Raw genomic sequence first — 24,321 nt, 5'->3', positions numbered from 1 at the left:
TTAGGTTCCATGACATAAAGTGTCTGTATTTAGTTCCTAGTTACTTTGCTTCTGTGTCCCTCTCTTTTTCTTCTTTGATGTGTGAAATCTTTTTGCCTCATTCTGGGTGTACTAGGAAATGTTAGCAAAATGGGAGACTGGTCTGTAACTAAAGATAGTGCCTATTAATCAATACACTTCATCCTTAGAATGTCCATATAGAAGGAATCTGTCCTTTGTGATCATGATCTTTCTGCCAGATTTGTGGCGCATCTGTTTTGTGCTAAAAAAAAAAAAAAAGATGGTACTTTGGAAGTACCATCCCAGCCACATTTTACTTAAATGGCTTGATAGGTTTAGTTTAAAAAAGAATAAAAAAATAAAATAAAATAAAAAAAGAAAGAAAAAAAAAGAAATGTGATGGATTATGTAGTATAGATTTCTTCATGCTAAGGAAACTCTGACTGCTAAAGCACCTCTAATCTTGCACAGGAAAAATGTTAATTGCTTTTTTAGAGAGTGCAACTAAATTGCATACCTTTACTATTGCAGAAAATAGCCATACAGAGCTATAGGAGATTATTTAAATCCCCACTCCTGGACTTTGTCATATCAAAACATAGACCAGGACTCCAGATATTCTAATAGATAATTCTGGCTTTCACATTGGTGAATGAATCTATTCCCTAACTCCATTAAATGGTAGACTGAGAATCATGAGATGAAGTTTTGCTTTCCAGGTCAGGTATCAATTTATTGGGAACCTGGCATGAGCTCATATAAACTGAGTTCCCTTGCATATAAACTTAGTTCCTTATGCATATAATTAGAATAATAATTTTTCTTTTTCCCTACTTCTGTGTTCTCTATCTGTCTGGCCTCCGTTTATGTTTTATAATTCTTTACTAGGATTATTCTTTTAGTTTTAGCAGCACAACTTCAGGTTGCTTCTAGTAAAGCAAATAGTTCAAATAGTTGCAAAAATTATTCTCATCCTTTTTCTTCCTATGTAGTCTATCATCTTTCCAAGGTTTTGTCACTTTGGCTGTCCCAAGTACCAAACAAGGATTCAAGAGACTCTGTGTTCAATAATCAGTGTTCAGTGCTGGGATAATTATGAACTAACAGAAAAGAGTGAGCAGACTGGCAAGGGGGCAAGAACCTCTCCAGGTAGTTGCAAAACACTCACTTATAAGTTCGTTTCCATTTAACGGCCTTTTTTTTTTTTCTTTTCTTTGCCACATACCAGTCCTGTCCTTTTCTGATTACTAGCCACAAGCTTTCACTGAGGAGGAAAACTTCTTCTATGCCCCACATCCATTTAGTGGCTTCATTATTAAACAGTGCTGATGGTCATCCAGCTTCATGCCATTGAACTATCCCTTATGGCAAAGTGAGCTTTTATAAAACTTTCAAGTCTGATCATGCAAATTCTATCTAATGTTTCATTCAAATGAAAATCTATTACATTTCTTTATACCCTTCAGCTACTAATTTCTGTAAATTGATAAGAAAAAAAGTGGTGAACGTTTTTGACACTTTGTTCGATGTAATATTTTAGGATTTGAAGTCCACAGGCCCAGTGTTTTCTAATGGTGAAACGTACTATTTTAGTCAACAGGAATTCTGTCATTTATTATAGTGGAGGCATAATTTCAACATAGATGCTTTCTTTGTCTTTGTCTGTGATGATGAACTGAAGCAAGGCTGTTAATACCCCTTTTCTTTAGTATCTGTACCAGGAATGTTACATTAATTAAAAATTACCTAGTCTGATTACTGAGCTTTCTTCAAAGCATTTGGGGGAGAAAAAGGGAGATGTCTTTTGTATTAAAAGACAAGATCCATGGGGCCCACTTTCCTGGGTGACAAACATCTTCTTGGAAGGGTTGCCTTTCCTTCATGCCTGACTGGAGTCACCACCAGAAAGTGATGGTTTGTGCCCCTTTTCCAATCGCTTTGTCAGCGTCCCCTTCCCTAAAGAAGGTTCACAGCTGCTTCCCTGCTTCCAAATTCCAGGCTATTGCCAGCACAGTAGCAGCCAGGTGACAACGTGCTCGCCTGGTTGAAGGCTGAAATATTTTCACACGTCTTGTAGCTCACTCTGGTATAGGGATTGAGCAGTTACTGCTTCTATATCTTCCTTTTTGTCCTCCTGTTCCCATGATGGCCGCACTTCAGAGTAGTCTGCCTCATCTTTTCCCTCCTTTCTTGTCTGAGTTGGAGTTCCTTTCCTTACTAAACAAGCTGACTTGCATCCATTCTTTTGTCTTCTCCTTTTGTGTGTAGGGGTGACTGGTTGTAGCTCAGGCTGGCTCTCTGGCCCAGCCCAGGGGCCTGTCACAGGGGTGGGAGTGGCTGCAAGGCCAGGCACAGCAAAGGAGTGGCTGCAAGGCCGGTCACAGGGGCTGGGGTGGCTGCAAGGCCAGTAACAGGACTTGGAGTAGCCACAGGGCCGGTGACAGAGCTTGGGGTGACCACAGGGCCTGTCACAGGGCTTGGAGTGGCCGCAGGGCCTGTCACAGAGCTTGGAGCTGTGTGGATTGTGGCTCAGTAAGCATAGGCCAGGCCCCAGCACATTGCAGCGATTTGTCTGTGGAATTGCCAGGGTGGTGACGCACCTTTTTGAAGCATTTTACCAGTATTTTAGGATTCTGCACTTGCTCAGGGATGAAGTTCCAAAACGCTGGAGGTGCCTACTGTTGTCCCTGCCACTCCTAACTCTCCAGCCTCAGGGCAGATCTGAGGTCTATACAAAGGTCAAGCAAAATTCTTGACTACAATCTAAGGATGACATAAAACTATTAGAGAGTGTCTAAAGGAGGGCTACAAAGATGGTGAAAGGGTCTAGAGGGCAGGACATATCACATACAAGGAGTCACTGAGGCCCCTGGTTTGTTCAGCCTAAAGCAGAGCAGGCCGAGGGGAGGCCTCATGGCGGCCTGCAGCTCCCTCACGAGGGGAACAGAGGGGCAGGCACTGAGCTTCGCTCTCTGGGGACAGTGACAGGACCCGAGGGAACAGGAGAACCTGAAAAGTCCTTGACTCATTGGAAGCACTAATCCGCAACAACTAAATCATCAGTGTTATCAGCATTATTGTCATCCTAAATCCAAAGCAGCACCATACCAGATACTAAGGAGAAAATTAACTCCATCCCAGCTGAAGCCATGACATGGAGTATTTGTAGCTCTTCCCATTGCTGTCCCCACAAGACCTGGAATTAATTCCCACTGTTTCTAAACTCCTTTTCCATAGGAAAGCCATATTTTTAAAAGGAAGTTTAAAAAAAATGGGCGGGGGGAAAGGTAGTAAGTCAATGTGTCAGTCTCTTTACAGGCTCTTCTTCAACATCAGTTTTGCCTATATTAATTTTTTCCAGTACAGTTTCATGTCACAGGAAATTCATGATGTTTAGCTGCTATTGAAAGTTATGGTGAAGATTAGCTAGTTTGTGGAAAAACAAACTAGCTAATTTCCACTTCAGAGAGGAAAAGTTCCTATAGAATCTCAGAATAATACTTAAGCACATTGAATTTATTGAAAATGTGTATTTTTTTTTTTCATTTTACTAATTTGTTGTCTCTCTTTCCTGACTATTACTACTTCTTTTCTTACTGATTAAGTTTTGGATACCTCTCACTCATGTGAAAGTGCTGATATCTTCCATATTAGCTGTGCCGATTGCTCCCATTAATGTTATGACAGTTTCTTTCTGTATGAGTAGGTGTGTGATCGGATAGATCAGCTTAGCTCCCATGTTGTCAGAATGACAGTTGATATTTAACATTTAAAATCATCAGAGCAAAAGGTAAAGATAAGACTGTGGAGCAAGAAATGTTTCCATGAATGCAGGGCAACTGGGAGTCATGAATGAAAGGGTTAGCTGTCAAACATTGCATGTAGATGTACAGTCAGTAAATAGGATACTAAGAATACGAAGTTTAAGGAAAAAAAAAAAAAAAAAAAGGAAAAAAATGAAAAGAAAGAAAAAAAGCTAAAAGATTGACCAAATGCACAGTACTGTGCAGATGAACTGTGCATTTGAGTGCCAAAAAATAAGGTTGGTCCTACAGGAGTTAAGAAAACAAAGTGAGCTTGTTTAAATATGATCTCACACAGTTATGCTCAACTAGGTAACTAGAAAAGCAATTAAGTGCAAACCATCAGTGAGGAGACCTGCCAGAATGAAAATGAAACTGAAGATTACTGTTGTTTACCTTCTGCCTCTCTGGACTGAAATTACTTTTTGTTGCTTCTGTATTCAAACACAAAGACAAGAGCAGTTTAATCTATTTTATGTCTTTTCTGAACCTCCTGATGGGAGTGATCATTTTTCCAATCTGCCTTATTTGTTCATAGAGAAATAGAAAAGTGGCCAAAAGAATGTTGCTTTAATATGTTTCTTTGGTTGGAAGATAAAGCATCTGCAGTTTTTCTCAAAATTTTATTCCTTCTTATACATCCTAATTGTCTCTCTAAACATTATCTAAAATGAAGAATGTCTGTCTTTATTAGGTTGTCACAAAATTTGACATTTTCTATTGATGGATATGGTGGCATTGGCATTAATTCCTCATATTTGGTTGTGTTAGTGTTTTTGCTTTAACATGTCCACAGATAACTAAAAAAATAAGGTATTGCATGAAAGGTCTGGGTAGTAGTTTCTGTAGCTGGAGTCAGTCACAGAAAAATGATTACTAATATGACTTAAACTGATTGCATGTAAATCCCCATAAATATCCCTCATGTGTTCCCCCATGCCTCTTTCTCATATTTACTGTTAAAATATCTGAAGATCACTAGGAAAATAAGGGCAAGGATGTGTCATGTTCACATACAAACAGGACAGAATGTTATTCATCAAGGATAATCAGCACACTGCTCATTGTGTTTTTATTTTGAGAATTTATAACCCAGTTGTCTCGTAACAATTCGGGCTCCTAGACATTCGTTATGTCTTTCCAACTACAAAAATTTGTACCATATGAAAGCAGCACACCAGAGTTAAAGCATTTACCTTGGCTCCTTGCTTTTCATTTTCTTTCCCAGTAAGCTGGGGGACAGTCTTTCTCATTCCCTCCCCAATGAGACTCAGCTGCAGAATCCATATTCCTCCAGAGTGAGAAAGGGGGTAAGGGAATGTTTTCTCCCTCCCCTCCACCCCCTTCTGCTGGACCTAACTCCAACAGAAGTCTCAAGATGTAATCATCTCAGGAGGCCATATCACTCTAATGATTGTTTGCCCAGGCTAATCATAAACTTCTGGAGAAGGTTGTTTGATTCCCCATACAGTTTCTCCTGATACTTCACCAAAAGCCCTCTGCTGTCTTGTTCTGCTGTTTCTTGTTCTGTCCTCATAAATGTGGAGAACAATCTTCAAGGATAACTGCTTTCTTTATGACAAGCATTTGCTCATTTCAAGACATATCATGACTCCCTGTCGAGTCTTTCCTCTCAACTAATTCAATCTATTTCCTTTCTTCATTTCCTTACGAGTCATACTCCAAATTTTATCAATTTTACTATTCCCCCTTGAACTCTTATCCTCATCTTATCCTCTTCTGTATGTCTTGTTTATACTTTTCCCCAGACGGGACCATATTCAAACAGAGGGCATCAACAGTGCTTAATAGAGCAGAATAATTATCTCCCATGTTTTAGTTAAGACTTTCCTGTTAATACACTCCAGTAAAAAGAGTTTACTTTTTTTCAGCAGCTTGACAGTTTTGATTCCTATTCAGCCTGCAGTCCATTGCCTCTCTGGGATCCTGTTTTGTATTATTTCTACCTAGTCAATCCCCATTTTGTGTTTATTCCTTTGATTTTTGCTTTGTAATGATGTTGCTTTGTATTTGTGTGTACTGACTGTTGCCTTATTCGTTCCTCCCATTTCCCAAGATCATTTTTCACTGTAACCTCCAGAGCATGACAGCTCCTTTCCTCATTTCTGTGGTTTATAAGCCTGCTCCCTGTTCCATTATCCAAACCGTTGATCTATCTTTTCTTAATTTCAAAATACCTCCTCATTTAACTGAATCATGCCAATTAGCAAAAAGTCCCTGATGTGAAAGACAGACTAACGTAAAAACAAAACAGAACAAAAACCTGCTCAGATCCCTGTGTTCATTTCAGGATATTTTATGCCAGCTGGGTGGTTTTTCTGATTGTTGGTGGATGGGGGCCAGTGGGGAGAGGTTGGTTGTTTAGCTGTTACTTTGAGTTATCCTGGTATTATCAGCATTGATTCTCTGCAGATTGAGCCTCCAGAGGCTTTGAGTCTGCCCAGCAGTACATAGGAAATGAACAGATGTCCCAGCTTCACAGATCCACAGGAACAGGACACTGAGCCAGGGTAATGTTTGTTGTGCTTGGCAGGGTGATTATCAAACTGGTCAAAACCAAGGAGCCTGCTTCTTGCTGCTGGGAAATGAGTTCCTTTCCTACTGAACCTAAATCAAAGCCATTAGGAGCAAAGTACTTAGCAAAGTGACAAGAAGTCAAGGGGTGGGGGTTCTCGTTAGTTTGTTTTGCTGTTGTTTTGTGGTATTTGTTGTTTGTGGGTTGGGTTTTTTTGTGTGTGTGTTGGTTTTTATTTGTTTTTTTCCTAATTAGAAACTGAGCCGGTGAAAACTTGTTAACAAGGAGAGAGATTTTGTGTAAGGAAAATCAACTATCTGGAGCTGTAGTTGCAACAGGCATAAAAATAATAATAATAATAAAAAAATTCAAGTCACATATCTCAGCAGATAAAAGAAATTTGGAATTGTGTTCTTTGTGCAGTGCCCCTGATTGTGTGCTGACTGCAGGAGAGCTGCTGTGACTGGGGCCATGAGCTCCACTATGGGATTTTTGGGGTCAGAACCAGCCTGTGGTTTCACTGTGGAAGGCAGTTGCACCACTGGCTCCTGCAGTTTCTGTACCAGCAGGGAGCAGTGTGTTTTATGGCCCATTCTTCTGGCCTTAGAGCTTTTCCATGTCAGCAGACTTCAGGGCAGTATGGTAAACAAAATCAAATGTAAATCTGCTGAAGTGAATTATGCTTACAGTAATACTTGATGGTTTTCTTTGTATTTCCCATTTTTCTTTTTGATAGTTCAGTGCATGGGGAAAAAAATTCAGTGCTGCTCACACAGGTCCATTATCTCATGGTTTTTGCTCTTAAGTCTGAGTGTCAGTTATGTAAAACAGACTTTGATAACCATGTGGTGTCTCTTTAGCCCTAAAAAATAACAAGATGGTATAGATGGTATGCGTGGAAACAGTTTGATTTGGTCAATAGTTTAATTTAGTCTGCAACTTAATGACATTTTAAAGTATGCGCTGGCATTTCTGCTAGGCTGCCTGCCATCATTTTTGCCTCGACATGGCAAACAAAGGCCTACTAACTCAAGAGGGAATTAGCATGAAACATATCCATCAATCTCCATAAAGAAGCATTATGTAGTAGAATTTTATTAACTCTGAGGTAAAGTATAATTGAACAGAAATGTGTGCAGCAACTGATATGGTTGTCTTGAGAAATTCTCAGCATCGCAGGTTTTAGTTCTTTTTGAGCACAATTTTAATGCTAGTTTGCTCTTTTTTTTTTTTTTTTATCACTCTTTAGGCTATGGACAATGCTAAATAATTTATTTCAAGAATAACCAGGAATAACCTGTGTTTCTTACCCATCAAAAGTGACTGACTGACTGACCCGAAATCAGATAAAGTGCACCCAGGAAGGTACATTCTATCACCTATGTGCTGCAAAGCCACTTCTAGTTCAGCTGGCTGTTACTAGCCCAGTCTAGCAAAACAGTTTGCAGCGTACTATATTGATGGTGGAAGATAAATGTTACAGTAGATATACTTTAAAAAAAAAAAAAAAAAAAGTTCCAATTTTTCCAGTTTTAGAAGCATTACCAGTAGTTGAAATATCCAACATTTTGAGTACAAGAAGTATCATTGCAATTGATATTACATCAAAAAGATTCTGAGAATCTCTTATAAACTGACCTCATTATTAGGAACACATACTATTTTATAGCATTATATGCTGCACAGCATGTACACTTTGGAAAAAATGGACATAAATTAACCTCGTAAATGGCTTCATACCTTCTATCAAATGAGCTGCTGTGAGCCTAATCAGGAAGGCATGGAAATAAAAAAGATTCCAATTGATTTCAGTGGTCTTGCTTTCAGATACTATATACGTGTGATTATAAAAGTCATACCATGACACATTCAGTGTTTAAGAAAATTAATATATCTATCATCAGTTCCTTAATTTCAAAACCTGTATGTTTTCCCATTAGTTTAGATTCAGGAATGCCTTATGCATCAGTAGCACTCTTCCTTTGCAGTTAAGCTCCTGTTGATTTCAATAGGAGTTTTATTCATGGAGAGGTAACAGAAATTATCTGCTCAGCCATCTTTATTGAGAATGTGTTACACAAGCTTGGTGACTAAGATGTTGTTTTATAAGGTTTCATATAGGTTCTCCATTTCTGAGTCAAAGTGTTTGTACAAAATTGTTGAGATTACCTTGTGTTGAGAAACTCTAGTAATCAGTCAAATTATTCCAGCCCATCTCAAAATTTTTAGTCAGATTAACATTCTTAATTTACTTTAAATTCCTACCCAGACCTTCAGGTACTCCAATAAAATAACTGTCCTTTGTCTCTTCCCCTTCTCAAAAAAGTAACGAGAAATCATTGAATACAGAATGAAGAAGCTGTGTTAACTTTTACTTATTGTTCCTTACCTAGGCACAATTGCTACAACTGCATCCTATGCAGAGCAAACTTACTTTGGTTGAGAAGTATTCTGATGATATTGACAGTTTTTCCGTATTCTGGGAAATTCACATTACAGTAACTTGCGATTTATTTATTTATAAGTGGCTGAGCTATGAAAGGGGAAAAAATGCCCAAAATGTATTAATTCTTAGTATTCGAATAATTAGAGATGAGACACATCAAGCTGCTGATTATTAAATCCAGAATACTTTTTGCTTGCAGCTCTGTGGTTGAGATACTCCAGAGGCCACACACACAGGACACTAATAGCACTCAAATTTACCTGTTGCATCAGTTCATTACATTAGCTTTATAGGCACTTTGTAGAATTCTTTTTTATTGGGTTCACAACCCTGGATGAAGTAATGCTTTTACCACCTCACTTCTGTGAGCATTCATTTCCAACAGAGACCATAGTAAAGGCACTACTAATTGCTTTTGTGAAATGCTTCAGTTTGATGATACGTGCAAGTAACCATCTAGAATCTCAGGTCCCCCACAGGGGATCTCCCTGGATTATTTATTTATTTTTTTTATATCTCTTAAAAAAATAATAATAATAATAAATACATATATATTTGAGACAGAATCCAGTTGTATGTTTTTATTAGAGATGTAAAACCTGTTTCTGCTTAGCTTCATCTCAGAACACCAATATTTTTAAGCCTGCTAAATGCTTCTATCTTCATCAGTGATGTTTACACGTCTTAGTGTCGTATTATCAAATCCTTGTTATTGCTTTCTGTAATCCGTAACCTTACTTGGACCATATCCAGCATTTATTGACATACTTATTAATTTATTTAACTTTCAAGTGAATCTGCAACTTCTGTTTCATTGTTTTTCCATGCAAAATCCCAGCAGAGGTTGCTCACACAAGCTAATACCAAGCATAATGTATAGAAGTAGAAAACTGCTGTCTCTGCTCAAATAATCTCATACATGAGCCCAAAATTGGATTCAGCAAACAGTGGAGAATGGAAAAGAATCTGAAGAGGAAGACAAAGATTTCATTAGAAGTGGTGATGGTGTGGTAACATTAATTAAATAGGTGCAGTATTTATATAGATATATTTTTATGCAGCTTTTTGTAGGAACCACTGCTTGAATATTTTTTTTCCAGCTCAAATTAAGTAACTTCACATGTAATATAACATTTGGGGCTATGTAGGGAGTGAGGTACTACATTATTGGAAGGTACTTCTACAAGATATTGAACTCGTTTATTAGGAACATGACATTAGGAGGAGTTCTTAAGTGTGCTGCTCTAGTTTTCCATGTAGATTCCCCAAATTCTACTGTATATATTGCATTCTTTCTGTCCATTCTCCAGTTAAAACTTACTCTTTTAATTTCAAAAAACAACACTTTATAATCTGGAAATACTGTGATTTTTTTTTTTGATTTTTTTTTCTGAAATAAATCAATGGTGGAGGGATGAAATATGGATTTAAATTATAGGGGGGAAAAAAAATGTTTGTGAACTCAAATAACATTTAGTCACCCCAAATATAACTTTAGAGATTTCTGTCACCTTGAATGCCATATAGTTCACACAGGGCTACTGCTTGGTTAAAAGGAAGTATTGGGATTTTTCTAGTGATACCACTGTGGTCAGGTAGGCTACTTCAGTTACGTGTGTTAGATACAGGGTCAAGATACAGATCACTGACTGATAAATATGTAAATATACATAAGTCTAAATCTGTCTATACAATAAAAAGTCACATCTCCAAGGGTATTTCTTGATGTCCTTTATCAACTCCAGCTTCAGAAATGGGCTATATAGGAAGTTAAGCCTTTAATTCTTAACTGTCAGACCATTTTTTCTGCTGTACAGCAAGGGCAACCGAAATGTGAGAGAATTCAGAGCTTGCAATTTTTTCATTACTCTTAAAATCTCAGGCAAAATACAAAAATGGTGCTTGGGGAAATAGCGATTCCTCTTTGTATTTGTGTTTCTTCTGTTAAGGGGTTCAACTACCAAGTTCAAATACTTCATTGTGTACTTTACTGTCATTGATTTACTGTTTATTGCCACACAGGACAATAGGAGAAAAAAATCTTACAGAAACCTTCAGGAAAAAAAAAAAAAAAAAAGGGACATGCAAGCAATAATATATTGGTTTCGGTGCATCTACTAAGCCTATAAAATTTATTTATTTTTTTATTTTGGAATCTTGTGCTGAATTTCCTAGAAATTCATTATTGGAATCAGCGTAAATCATTCATGACAACTACTCCTTTTGTGCATTTTTGTCCATATACAACCTGAACCACTGACTTACATGATTCTAGTGTAGACACTACCAACTCTCTTTATTAAAAATGTACGATACAGTGAAAAGAAGTTTTTACTAGTCATAAATGATGACTGTTGGCCTGGAGAGCAGCAACTGAACTAATAGTATAATAAGGGCCCAGATTTCAAAAATGTTCTGTTTGTGTATGAACTCTGGCAGCAGCCTTTGGTTGAATGAAGGCTGCCATGCTCTTAATGCACATTGTGTAATAAAAGATCGGCTCCAAACCTATCATAAAACCATTGCTTAAGTGTCAAGGTGATTCGAGTTCCTGATCACTTGGGTCTCCTTGGATTTGGTTAAATTAATGAAAAATAGATAAAACATAAATGCAATCAATTTTGAGAGCGATAAGAAACGTTATGGATGTTGTTTGTAAATAGATAGGGAATGACCTGAAATAAATGCATTAAAAACTTATCATCAGAGCAGGGGTAGAATATAAGCTATTTGAATCTGTTCAGCCTTCTATTAATCTGCTGAGTTGCTGGAACTGTTTGCTCAGGTACATGAAGGATTAAAATGTGCGCACCGAATATTTCAGCAGGGAGGCAGTAAAATGGTGAAGCCGTCATAATGACTTTGGAAAAAGGGACTGTATCAGTTTTCTGTCATCTGTATTTTGGCTGCTATCAGCCCAAAATCAGTTCATGGAACAGTACTGTATCCTAATGGTTGTTTTTTGGCAGTGGGAAAAAGCTTTGGAAGCTTGAGCAACATTAAACTGGTTGTTAATGAGTTGTAATATCATGAACAGACAGAGGAAACAAAAAGTCATTGCAGGAAAAAATGCAGTATTTTTCAAACCTGAAAATTGATTTATTCCATTTCCTTCAGCTGGTGACTTTGAAATGGCCAGGGGACACTTGGATGAGTAACAGAGAAATTATTTTGTTTAACTGATGTGAATTTCCCTACCAGTCAGTGAAGCCTACAAGTATAAACAGACATCACAACATGTTTTAGGACTGCTGCCATAAATTGCCGTTACCTGAGTAGGGTCTATGTTCTGATATCCCTCAGCATACTTGTGCATTTTAACTCTGCTGAACTGGAGAATGATTTGAGAATGACCAAATACCAGACCAGTCATAGAGGTCACCATCCTGTGAAGAGTGTGATCTCTTCAAGATGAATGCTACAGTTGTATTACTGGATCTAGAGCCAGGTGTGCACACTTTTTTGGAGCAACAGCAGTGCTTAGAAAAATGCCAAGCTCAGCTATTGGGACAGGGAAAAGATAAGCTGTTGCTAATGCAGTTCGGATTTTCCTTTACCTTGCTCATTAGTGAAGTTTAGGTGCATATATGACCTACTCATTTTCTGGAGAGGTCAAAATTTTTTCCCCAAATTAAAGGGAAATTAAAGGGGGGGTTTGCCCAAATTAAGGCTGCATTATATTGAACTGTATTCTCTTCTTATTTCTTAAATAACATTTTTCATGGAAATTGGTATTTCAGCGCTGCAGCCATTCCAATGTGTCCTTCCGTCCACATTTGTAGGTTTACATGTAGAATAGTTCTGAAAACCTTTAGTCCCTCTGTTTTCCTTACAAACCTGACTTTAAAAGCTATTGCTGGCAAATCCTCAAACATTTCTTTCAAATGTTATGTGTCTCTGATAAAGGTTTCATCTTATACATTTACAATTACATTAGCTAAGCCAAAACTGGTGGGGCTTTCACTCTTTCCACGTCATCAGTAGAGCCCTGAGTGCACAAACCTCTTTATGGGGGGAAATTATTACTCAAGTGATTGATTTTGATAGGTGCTGCGATCAGTAGTCTTGAAAGTTGGCCATCCTTTCTAGAAACAACAGGAACATCAGTAGGAATAGATACAATATTCTGTAGAAGCTGCTTTTTTGCTGTCCTAAGTCAGTCCTTAGATTTAGGGTGATGGAAATTTTACTGTTTCTGGATAGTGGTTTCTCTCTTTGTGGTGGAGATAAAAACATGAGTGGGTCCTTTTCCACTTCTTGAAAAATGGCCCTTCTCTCTATCTCTGCCAAATGGATATAGGAGATTCAGCTTTGTTAGCAGTAGTGTTTTTCCTAACTACTTTACTCTGACTCTCTGTAAGTGCTAATAACTTTCATGCTTTTAGAGAAACTCTCTTTACTGTTTCATACCTGGTTTCCATTATATACAATTTTGCTTCATTGCTCTTTGGCTAAAGGCAGCCTTTTTTGAGAGATTAAGTGATTAGAATCAAATAGCTGCTATTTTTAAGTAAGGCTATCTTTACTATCAAGAGGCTTCCATTGAAAATGAAACATCTTTTAAAATGCAGTTTTCTTTCTAATTGCACACTTGTTAGCCAAGTGGGTATCAGACCCAGACCCCCTTGTAACTGTCATTCAGAAGATTTTGGGGACACTTTCCATTCCATCATCATATATAAAGGAGTCTGCTTTTGGAGCTTCTTGTTAATATTCATGAAACACACGCTGCACATTTGCACTGCAAAATTCTTAATGCCTACCACTGTGCACATCATTTGGAATGAATGGGATGAATGATTTTCCAACTTAAACATTACTAGCCTTGGTCCTATAAAAAGGGAAAAAAAAACAAACATATTTTATTTAAGCAGCTTGTTGGACAAATTGTTTAGATGATGAAATTTTTTCCTGTAGGCATGTTTGCTGGTTATCTTAAATTTTTAAGGATTTGCTAATGTAAAGCAAGAGAAAACTTTGCATCAAACAGATTAAACTCTTTGACTTTGTTTAATGACTGCTCCAGGAATACAGAGCAGCTTGTGAAGATTACATTCCAGTAAATGCATGACCCACGCTGAAAGATTCACCTATAAAATCTTGGTAAAACTGGCTTGGGATACTGTGTCCAATTCAAACGTGATCTGCCTCTTGAAAGTTTTGAAACCCATGGTACCAATGGTATAGGTTCCAACAGAAAGACAGAGTTAGGGATGTCATTTCTAGGAAATACACTGTGTAGAAGATAATATCTCTAGAACTGGCTAGGAAAACATTTTTAACAGTTTTAAATAGTTTTTAACAGTTTAAATAGTTTAAATTGACTAATATGAAGGTTCTTGTACACACTGCATATGGATCTTAGTGTGTATATACACCTTTAAAGCGCTGCCTCCTGACTTTCAGGGGAGCTCACGATGAATTCTGGAAATGAGCGATCATACATCTGATAACATTTCACATAGTCCAGAGTTATTAAAATAATTATGATAATTAGCCAAGTTTGAATCCTTTGCTTTGTCAGGTCTAGGTCATTGTCACTGCCAAATTTAATTTTCTAGTAATGAATCCATTTGAAGAAGATTGGACAGAATTCAAAGAGGGGAAGACAAAGGATTGTGGACAATTAACATGAAGTATTTGCAGCCAGATTGTAACAACCAGCCCCGAGGTGGAGTTGAACATGGAACTGGGGCTACAGGTGGGGTTTTGCAGCTCAGAACTTGAGCAAAGCAAAATTCTCTGCCAGAAGTCAGGACTCTGGCAGTGATTACGTCTGTGAAATTGGGAACCTTGCATAGCCCAGCATGCAGGTAGGTGTCTGGGAGCCTATGGAGCCAGTAGGAGCAAAGGGGAAGAAGAAAATCTTCCTGAAGATTGTTATTATAAACCTACTAAAATTTTAACATCGGGTTTAACTCTGCAATTTCCTCTTTTTAACAAGATTGTTCTGCCACTGGTAGAGCCCTGAATGTCTGTTTTGGAAAAATCTGAACAGTGTCTGCACTTCTAATGATCGTCTCAGTTTATATAAATGTATTTAATCAACAACCCCTAAAGTGCTTGTTACCGAATCCAATGCAAATAACATTTTAGTCCATATAGCGTATTTCTGATTTGGGGGTTGGGAATGGGCTGCTCTGATTCTCTCTGGAAGGTTCCATATGCCTTTGTAATAATTTCCATCTTCCTAGCATTGATTTCCAGTTAATGCAATCAACTTGCCTGACAGCCTTTATGTCCTGAAGTCAAGATTTTCCTTTGTTATATAAAGAGATGAGCAATCAGCAAACCCAGTGAAATCTGACAGACAGTCTCATGTTAGGATGTAACATTTTTAGAGACAGAGGTATAAATATGCATTAGTAGCTTCCACAGATTTTTGGAAGATTTTGTTAGCTACTTCTCCTCTCTGATTTTACTTTGGAAGTGAACTAACTCTTTCTGTAACCATATGGTTTTGGTCTAACAAATTAATGACAAACAAAATGAAAAGAGATTAGCTTAAAGTTACTTTGCCAGATCATTTGTAATTGGCTGCTTTCTTGACAGTGACAGATGAAGGGTATGGATTTTTTTTGGCTACAGTATATGTTCTGTCAGTATGTATAAACGCCACGTTCAGAGAAACATTCGTTCAAAGTGTTGCAGAGAACTGCAAGGAGTAAATAGTTAATTAACAGATAAAGAACCAGCAGATGGTGGTTAAAAACAACATAATACCTGGGTTCTGTGCCATGGGAAACTTGTTGGAGGGTGGAAAAGGGGAACAATTACTTCTTTCCACAGGTGGAATTATGTTAGGCAGTACTCAACAGAGAGTATGATAGCATACCTGCTGAAGTTGAGTAAAAAAAAAAAAAATCTCTGTAGGGAGAAAAGGCAAAGCCTAAACGTGGCATAGTTTTGATCCTTTTTTCTTTTTCTTCCTCATGTTTGAGGAGAGAACAAAACATTAAAAGCAAGGATGCTCCTACAGATACCTGTAAGCAAACAAAACAAAGATCAAACAAAATTCACAAATACGCTGAACTCCACTCTTTGAGCAGTTGGACATGAAATGGGATGTGTTTACTGTTGAATATTCTTCAGATCACAGTTGGTGAGGGGTGTATGAAAAGTCAAATAAAACATGAGCAGATGTACTATTACAAAGACCACCAGCAATTAGTTAAGAGCAAACAAAGGGATACACACAAAGCTCTAGGAGCACTCCAGGAATATTTGCAAATATTCCACAGAAATGTCACAAGACACTCAACCTGTGCAATCAAGGATTTGAATAAACAATAGAGGACTGTTTAGCAAAGCTGTGCCAAATGATTGGCTCATGCAATCATCGAATCTTAAAATATGAGTTAATTCCTCATAGACAAGTAATAAGAACAAAGAAGATCAAATCAGTGTTCAGAGAATCTACCCTAAGTCTACCAGGGCCACTAAATGTTTCCAAAACCAATTGAGCAGGCTCATACTCAACACAGAGAATAAGAGGAGCAAACAGATAATTCATCAAGTTAGGGAATTTTTGAAAAAAAGGAAAATTGAAACAAAGCTATTGTAAAAATAGAAACATACAATTAGGAGATGAAAGACAGTAGAATACCTGTGGGTAGTGTGGAAAATAGCATGATAATGGAAAATAACCACCATAGGGACACTTGCTCTAAAGGCAGCGAGAGAAATCAGATTTGCTGACAGGAAAATCAAAGGGAAAATGCATGCTAGCAATTTGGTTTACCATATACTGGCCATCAACAAATAGAAATGCTGGAGAATGTCAATTGGGATCAGTCTGGCAGGGGACAAATGTCAACGCCTAAAGCAAAATTTACTAATACGGCACAAGGATCTGTATAGCACTAATACTGATGTACTATTGTATAGATTTGGAAAGGCAGTAGTTTCCAAATTTTCTTACAGTGAGTTTTGGTACATCATGGTTGGGCAACTTGTGGAGGTCAAATCCGAAATTAATTAAGGTATGATTAGAAAAAGCCATAAGTAAAAAAAGAAATCTCACTGCATGAACGTACTCAATGTGTAAGAATTCCACCCAAGTCATAAGGTGTTATCCAGCGACAGCACTTCTTGCAAGTGCTTGAAAACTTCTTGTTCCTTATTAGCACTAAAGGATCTACTAGTAAAAACTACTGTGTATTGTGTCCAACCCTAGAGGAAAAGGAAAGTGAAACCCTTCTCCTCACCCTACCATGTATCCTTATAAATATCCCTAAATATATCACAAAGGGGAAAAATTAGAATTCTGTCACTATACCTAATAATAATTTTAGGCTGTTGATATGAGAGCTACAAGTTCTGAAATGAAAAACAAGTATCAAATCAATTTTCCCATGGAAGTTTTGCAGACAAATTACAGGGAGGAACAGATGAAAGTCAAACATTTCAGTATCAAGAATCAGAAATCGTAATATCTTAGAACTAAATCAAAGGTACAGCATTTGGGTTTGCATTCTGCAATTGGTGGTTTTGGTTTTTTAGTCCTTTTATAATGTTTTATTTGATTCTGACCTACCTGCAGGATGTGTTTTTGTACCATAGTGGTTTTCAGGTAGGTAGTACACAGACACCCTCAGGATTTCATAGACTGCTTTACGGGAGCTTGGAAAGGGAAACATAGATCATAAACCTGCAGCCTGTAAATTTAAATTTTCTCTGCTGCCCAGCTGAGAAATTCTTACTGCTCTGAAAATCAAAGACAGTTAAAAATAGATAGTATTACAGTTTTACTCTTCTCTGGTAGCAAAGAAACCAACAAATAGCCTGATAGATTCTGTTCAGGTTCTGTTTGTACTTCATCACTTCCATGATTATGCTGATCTCCCAAAATGTTTGGGTTTTTGCATCTCCCTTAAATGACTTCAACATTTTGTTCTTTAAAGGCATTATATATAAAGTAATATGTATTTAGTTGGGTTCAATCAAACCCAGCATTTTGTAATCTGTTTCACCAGGTAGGAATAAAGAGTCTCTTGATACTTGGCTGAACAAATTGTTATGAAAATAGTTTTATATCCCCTGCCTGTGGTAATGTTCTTCATTTACTACTTATTTTAAGTAAATTTAGGATGACTCTTTCAGTCTGAGTAAATCCTAAAGAGAAGACATTTTCTTAATGTTTCAAAGTACTCAATCTCAGCTTACATTGCTTAGATTTTTTTTCCCTTTTAGGAGTTTGGTAGCATTTAATTATAAAAAAAAAATAATAATAATAAATAAAACATGTAAATCTAGATTTTAAGAGTATTACTGAAGAACGTTTTCTTTTATAATGTACTCTTATAATAAAGACATCTATGTCATACTTTCCTGGGTTTAGGATGTTAATTTTGACCCCAACTATTTTGGGGGTCATTTCTGTCAGTGATAAAGTCCGTTTACCTGGTAACGTATACAAAGAGATTTTCAAATACTCAACATTTGTGTTCTTGCTCTCTTGTAAGTAGGTTATTTCAGCCTTTTTTTCCTTTCTTCCAGACCCAAAAACTATAAATACTGAGGTCAGTGGCTCAACTGTTGGTTGGTGTGAATGTTATATAAATCACTTGTGAAATACTTGACTAGTTTCTGGCAGATTACATTCTTGGGGTTTCTTTTTTTTTTTTTTTTGTCTTTTTTTTTGGTTGTGTTTTTTTGTTTGGTTTTGGTTTTGTTTCTTGTTATTGCGAGTTGTTTTTTGTTGGTGGGGTTTTTGTTTTCTGTTTTGTGTTTTTTTGTTGTTGTTTTTTTTTCCTCTGGCATAAGAAAACCATATTTGAAAATTGAGTAGTCTGCTTTAATTTCAATGTTAGCTCCTCCGTCCTGGTATGGCACTGCTTTTCCTAGTGTTTGGCTAGACAGGGTTTTGCTAGGAACAGAAGAGAGGAGAAGTTGGGAGACTTGGTGACTTTTCAATCCCTTCTCCCACCAGCAGCAATGCTGATAGTTTGTTAACCCACTGTATTCAACTCAGGCTCTGCTTTCCTTCTAGTCTTTGTGACAGACACCATGAGGTCTCAGCAGTGTACTACTTTCCACCATCACTTGAAGCTGCTGATGTTGTTGTTGAGCATCTTTGCAGAGAGACAGTGGAGCAAGTATGTGCTCACCAGAATATTCTTACACTTCACTGGGTACATGTACCACACAGAAAACAGAGTCAATGTGTTGCAAAAGAACATTTTTTGTCTGGCATTAAGATTTGTTCTAAAAAGCTTTGGAAAATTTTCAGTGGTTTATTTTTCTCATGCATCAATATACTCTTGGGATCCGGCTAGATCTAGCAATTACTTTACGCTTCTTCCTTCTGGAAAAATAAATAAGTAAATTAATAAATGGATTCATGTAATATAGCTATGATAAGACAAGTTGACTTAATTCGTGCTCTTTTTATGTGATTGGAAGTGTCAGATTTTTCTGACTTTAATCCTTTTTGATTAATTTCCCTATCTTATCCTTAAAGTAATATCTTTCCCTCCTATAAAACCATTCCACAATAACCTAGAATATTTAGGGCCACTTTTCTGCTCTCTGCTATAAAACTGTAAATCCACAGTAACACTACAGAGTTTCAAGGCTTTGCTTTCAATTTACACTAGAATAACTGAGAAAGAGAAGGAGTTCAGGCTCTTACAGCAAAAGTAAAGGAAAAATAAAAGAGCCGTCCTTGAACTTTTATGTAATAGTAAAGCTACAATCCCAGAGTAGCAGCAAATTGTGCTGCCAGCTCTGCAGTTTTACCTGCAGATAGGAGTATGTGAATAGATCCTCACAGTGCAAAGGTCTTGCTTAAAAGAAGGTGTCCCCTGGATTATAAGTATTTTATTGAAGGATTTTTTTTTTCTCCTTTCTATTCCCGATTAAGAAATCAGGATGATTTCTTGTGAAGTCAAAAGTTCTCTATTATTGCCATACCAAAGTGATCGGGCAATACACTCATTTTGTATAGAGATATAATAGGTAAATGCACTGCTTTTATAAGATACATATTTATGTTTGCTTTTTTTGTGTTTTAATGGTAAAGTTTTGAAAGGTACCCTTTATGTTACAATGATTGTTTAGATCTATGGGTCTTAGTTTAGATCTATAGCCTTTCGCAAAATTTTGGTATGACAGAAGATTTGAATGTTTGATTTGAGCAAGTATAAACCTTGTGGTTTAACAATTAATGTTGCCAAGTGATGGTAGCCTTTAATTCCCTTCCAGAGTCTGACATCAGTACTGCTAGGAGAACAGAATTGAAAGGCAACAGGTTACAGACTCCCACTTCACCCTTCACTTTCAACATTAACTGCAGAATATTTAAATATCTTAATTTGGATTTTAAATCTATCATTAGCCCATATCGTTTAGGAATCTTCAGATGTTTCCCTCCAGTGTTCTTCCCCCAGCTTGTCACTTTGATCAAGCAATTTAAGAATTTAGTAGCTAAGATGGTTCTTCAGAACCACGTGAAATGGGTTCTCATTTACATGTATGGGTTGAGATTGGAATTTTTCATGTTGGTGTGGCAGCTTGTCAAAAGCACTAATGTTAATTCAAATGTTTCCAGATAATTTTTAATGAAAATTTAAAAAACATTTTTGTCATTTACTTTGTAGGCACTCTTTAAAAAGCATTTCTGGTGTAATAGGAAAACAGTAAAATTCAGAACAATGTGTGGGAAAGCAACCAAGAAAGATTCTAGAATTAAGAAAAACCCTCTTTTGCAAGAATATGACACAGAATAGGGCCTGTTTTTCTCTTGGTTACAAATATTCCTTAAAGAGAAAGCTTAGCCTGACATCTGTAGCTTTTTTTTTTTTCTTTTTTTTTTTTTTTTTTTTTCTTGGAAATGGATTGCATTATCAGGTCCCAAAGCTTTTATTTTACCTGGTGATCCATCAAGGCTTTCAGCAATACATTCTAGCCAGAGCCCAAACAGTAATGTCTGGTGATTTTTAAGTGTGCATAGATGTGTGTGAAGTTTATCAAACATTGTTAAGACAGCTAGAAAAAAATCTGATAGTAACAGTCAGCTTCTCATCTAACTTAGCTAATAAGTGGAGAGGAATGAAATTTCATTAGAGACAATGCAGTTATTAACAATAAGGTGGCTATAAAAACTAGCTATAATCAGTTCTTGGAATAATACCAACCAGGTCTGGGAGAGCTGACTTTCACCCTACTGCAGAAAGCAATCAGTATCCAATTAGTTATGTTTTGATTAGTTGATTAAGAAACATCCAGGTGCTGAATATGTATGAGGTATCAAAAGCAACATTCTCACATCACTAGATGATATTTTTTTTCATGAAATCACTTGTCCAGCAAGTCTGAATGCTCTACAGCTAATGAATATTTGTTCATGCATGGAATTATAAAGCAAATCTCCAGTTCTGTTCCTTGGCCCTTAAGTATGAGGTGGCTGTTGATGACCAGCTAGTCGGTTTGTGGAAGCACGCTGCATGTGATTGTTTTGTCTTTGTCTCCAACATGTTCCAATACATCGTCTTTTTTAGTAGAGATGTACAACATCTCTACTAAAGGAAACAGGAACACAGATGTAGGAAAAGGTCTTAAATGCCACCCAACCTATTGTTTTCTTGTGTACACATGTTTTTCTTTAAAATTGAAGAAGTCCTGTATACATGGAATGCAGAAATGTCTTTTATGCTTTATACCTTTGAGGCTATTTGTGTAGTTCATCAACAGCTTGCAGGTGTCAGAGCTCTTCCTGAAGTTGTAGATTGAGTGAAGACTGTCTAGCTAGCTCTGCCTTTTGGAGCTACAAACACCCAGAGCATTCAGATACTTGGGTCTAATCCCGTTTTGTCTTGACGTGCATGAGGTGGCAGGGAGATGGGCTGCACAGCTATGGTATATGGAAATACATGCACCGCACGTGATGGAATGGGAATATTGGCCATTTCTTTATCTCTTCTCCATCTTCCCTGGTCCTCTCTTGCCCAAATGTTTGCACCCATAACAAAAGCAACTAAGTCTTCTAAAACCTCCTGACATCAGGAAATGTGTTGCCATTCAGTCTTAGCACTAAGAAGCCTGTGGAGCTACTAAGGAGCTACTGTAGTAGCTCCTCAAAAAATTGGAATCATTTGCCTTGATGATTATTTCTGTACTGTTGAATGAAGCAGCTGTCTGTTATTTACCAAGGAACTTTTTTTTGTGGTGCACTTTCTTCATCTGTAAGGTGGGCTTAATTTCTTCTTCCATACGTCAGAGTTAGAAAGGTTTTAGTGTAAACTAACTATAAACTACTCTGCAACTACAAGCTCTGTGGTGCTCAGTCATCTAATCTAGCTGGGACTGCATATTGCTGCAATCAATCACTGATTTTTTGGAATAGCAATATATAACATTAAGTAGTTATCAAAATCAGATCCTAACACAGATTAATTCAAATGATAAAGTCTGAATTTGGTAGCTGGTTTTGGATTTAATCCTGATACTGTTGTCTAGGATTTTATTTTTTATTTTTTCAATAAACTGGAAGTATTAACAAGCTACATATTAAAATACCCATAAAAAGAAATTGAGATACTATAACATTACATTTTTGATAAACAAACATTACTGTGAGAATACTCAAAGTTAATTCATAAACAGCAGGAGACCTCATTAATGTTATATAATGTAGATATGTATTTCTGACTTCATTGCAAATGTCTTTCTTTTGGGTACATTTATGAGAATGTTATTTCAATTTTTATTTGTAAATATTCATTAGCATTATTAGCTTCTCTGGAATTATTCGCATTATATTGCTTCCTATTTTTGTTGTCTTGTTCATTAAATTTTTGAGCACCTATAACATACTTGTCAAGCAGAACTGAACTTTGTACACCTAAATGAGAAGCTGACAAAAGTTTACATGATGATATAAATCCTGACTGAAATGCAAGAAAAGCCCAGAGGAGGAAAAAAAGCAATCCCTGTGTTAACAATTGAAGTAGATACAAGTCCAGTGAGATTCCAAACATTTTGAGTTTTGCCAAAGAAGCAAATTTGACAAGAGTCTTATCCTACAGTGAGATTTGCCAAGGAGGGAAAAGATTTTTAATTAAAAAAAAAAAAAAAGACAGATTGACTGTCGTGTTTTGAATTTGTTTTTGACATCTTATATGTAGGACAACATAACAAAGTCAGAATGCTTTGTTTTGACATTTCCCCAATGAAGTTTTCCACTTGCTCATTTGGGATATTATTTCCACTTTGTACCAACATGTTTATAGAACCTTCATCGTAAAAAATATATACACATATATATATAGAGAGGGGCAATAATTAGCCAATTAACAAAAACAACCAAAGAAACCAAAAACCTGTAGGCAGAACATCATTTGGGGAGAAACAAATGCTCTTGTTTCATTGTATGTTTTAATATTCTTTTCTTCTGGGGAAAAAAAAAAAAAAAAAAAGTTATTACTCACTAGCTGAGTGGATTAACTAACTGTTTTTGGAAAATGTCTGCATGACTTTACAGTAGCAGCTTTGATTAAAAACTCTTGGTTAACTGAGTTAGTTAAGGACGGAAGAGGTCTTTTTGGTAAGATGCATGAGTATAATACCATCACAGAGTATGATGTGGTATTCACTTGGTATTCACTAAAATATTTTAAATAGATTTCCAACTACAGAAACTTAGTCCTGTCTTGGTTTTATAAGTAAATGGTATTTGTTGATGTTCAAAAACATTTTTCATGGTTTGAGAAGAGCTTTAGAGTGTCTGTCAGCATCCCCCTACGATGTTGAAAGTCTTCTGTAACCTTATAGAAAACCAGGGAAGCTATCACTGAACTGGTGAAGCAGGCATAATGTTATTTGCTTTATTTTACAGTCGATTCAGTTCTTTTCTCAAGTTTATTTTTAGGTTGAAAGAACACCAAGTTCATGTAGCAAATAAAAGAGAATTTCTATAGATTATTTGTTTTATTGTCAGTAGGCAGTGACTGCAATGTAAGATCTTACAGCCAGTTAGTTTCTTGTATGTTTTACTGATATTTTTTTTCTGAAATTTATAGCAAGAAAAATAAAACCTGGGAAAATCTTTTTTTTTTTTTTTTTGCTAGAGAGAATGTCAGCTGCACCACAGAAGGAAGTAAATAGTTATAGCAGCCACAGGGAGAAAAACATCTCTAAAGTTCACTATGGATTGTAACTTTGGCATGTGAGGGTAAGAGGAGCATAAAACAGGGCATTTGGAACAAAAAAATAATAATAATTTAAAAAAAATCAAGGAGAGATCTTTGATTAGTAGCGTATGCATCTGCGATGCAAGTGCCCTGCAAAATGAAAGCACACAGACAAAAGATTAAGTAAATTCAGTTGAAGTGTTTTGTTGGTTTTGGTGAATTTTGTCAGACATTAACTTGGAATCAGTGTTTTTCTTATATAACCTCTTGACTGGGTTCTTACAATGTCTGAGAGTCTTGAATGACTATTAAGCTGGATGAATTTAAAAGTATTCCTGAGAAAAGACATTAATCATGTGTGGGATTTTTGCTAGTTTAAGGGAAAAAAAAAAAGGGGGGGGCGGG

At 36.6% G+C, this 24,321-nt stretch overlaps 1 protein-coding gene across 1 annotated transcript in view; it reads left to right on the top strand.

The window, feature by feature from the left end:
- Nucleotides 1–24,321, top strand: part of SPOCK1 (SPARC (osteonectin), cwcv and kazal like domains proteoglycan 1) — a gene marked incomplete at both ends in the record, with an annotated part of 283,060 nt that overhangs the window by 111,423 nt on the left and 147,316 nt on the right. The gene's annotated exons all lie outside the window — the stretch shown is intronic.

The sequence above is a fragment of the Netta rufina genome (genome assembly GCF_964035555.1).
Source record: "Netta rufina genome assembly, chromosome: 14".
Lineage (NCBI taxonomy): Eukaryota > Metazoa > Chordata > Aves > Anseriformes > Anatidae > Netta > Netta rufina.
This window is presented reverse-complemented; position numbering and strand designations above follow the sequence as displayed.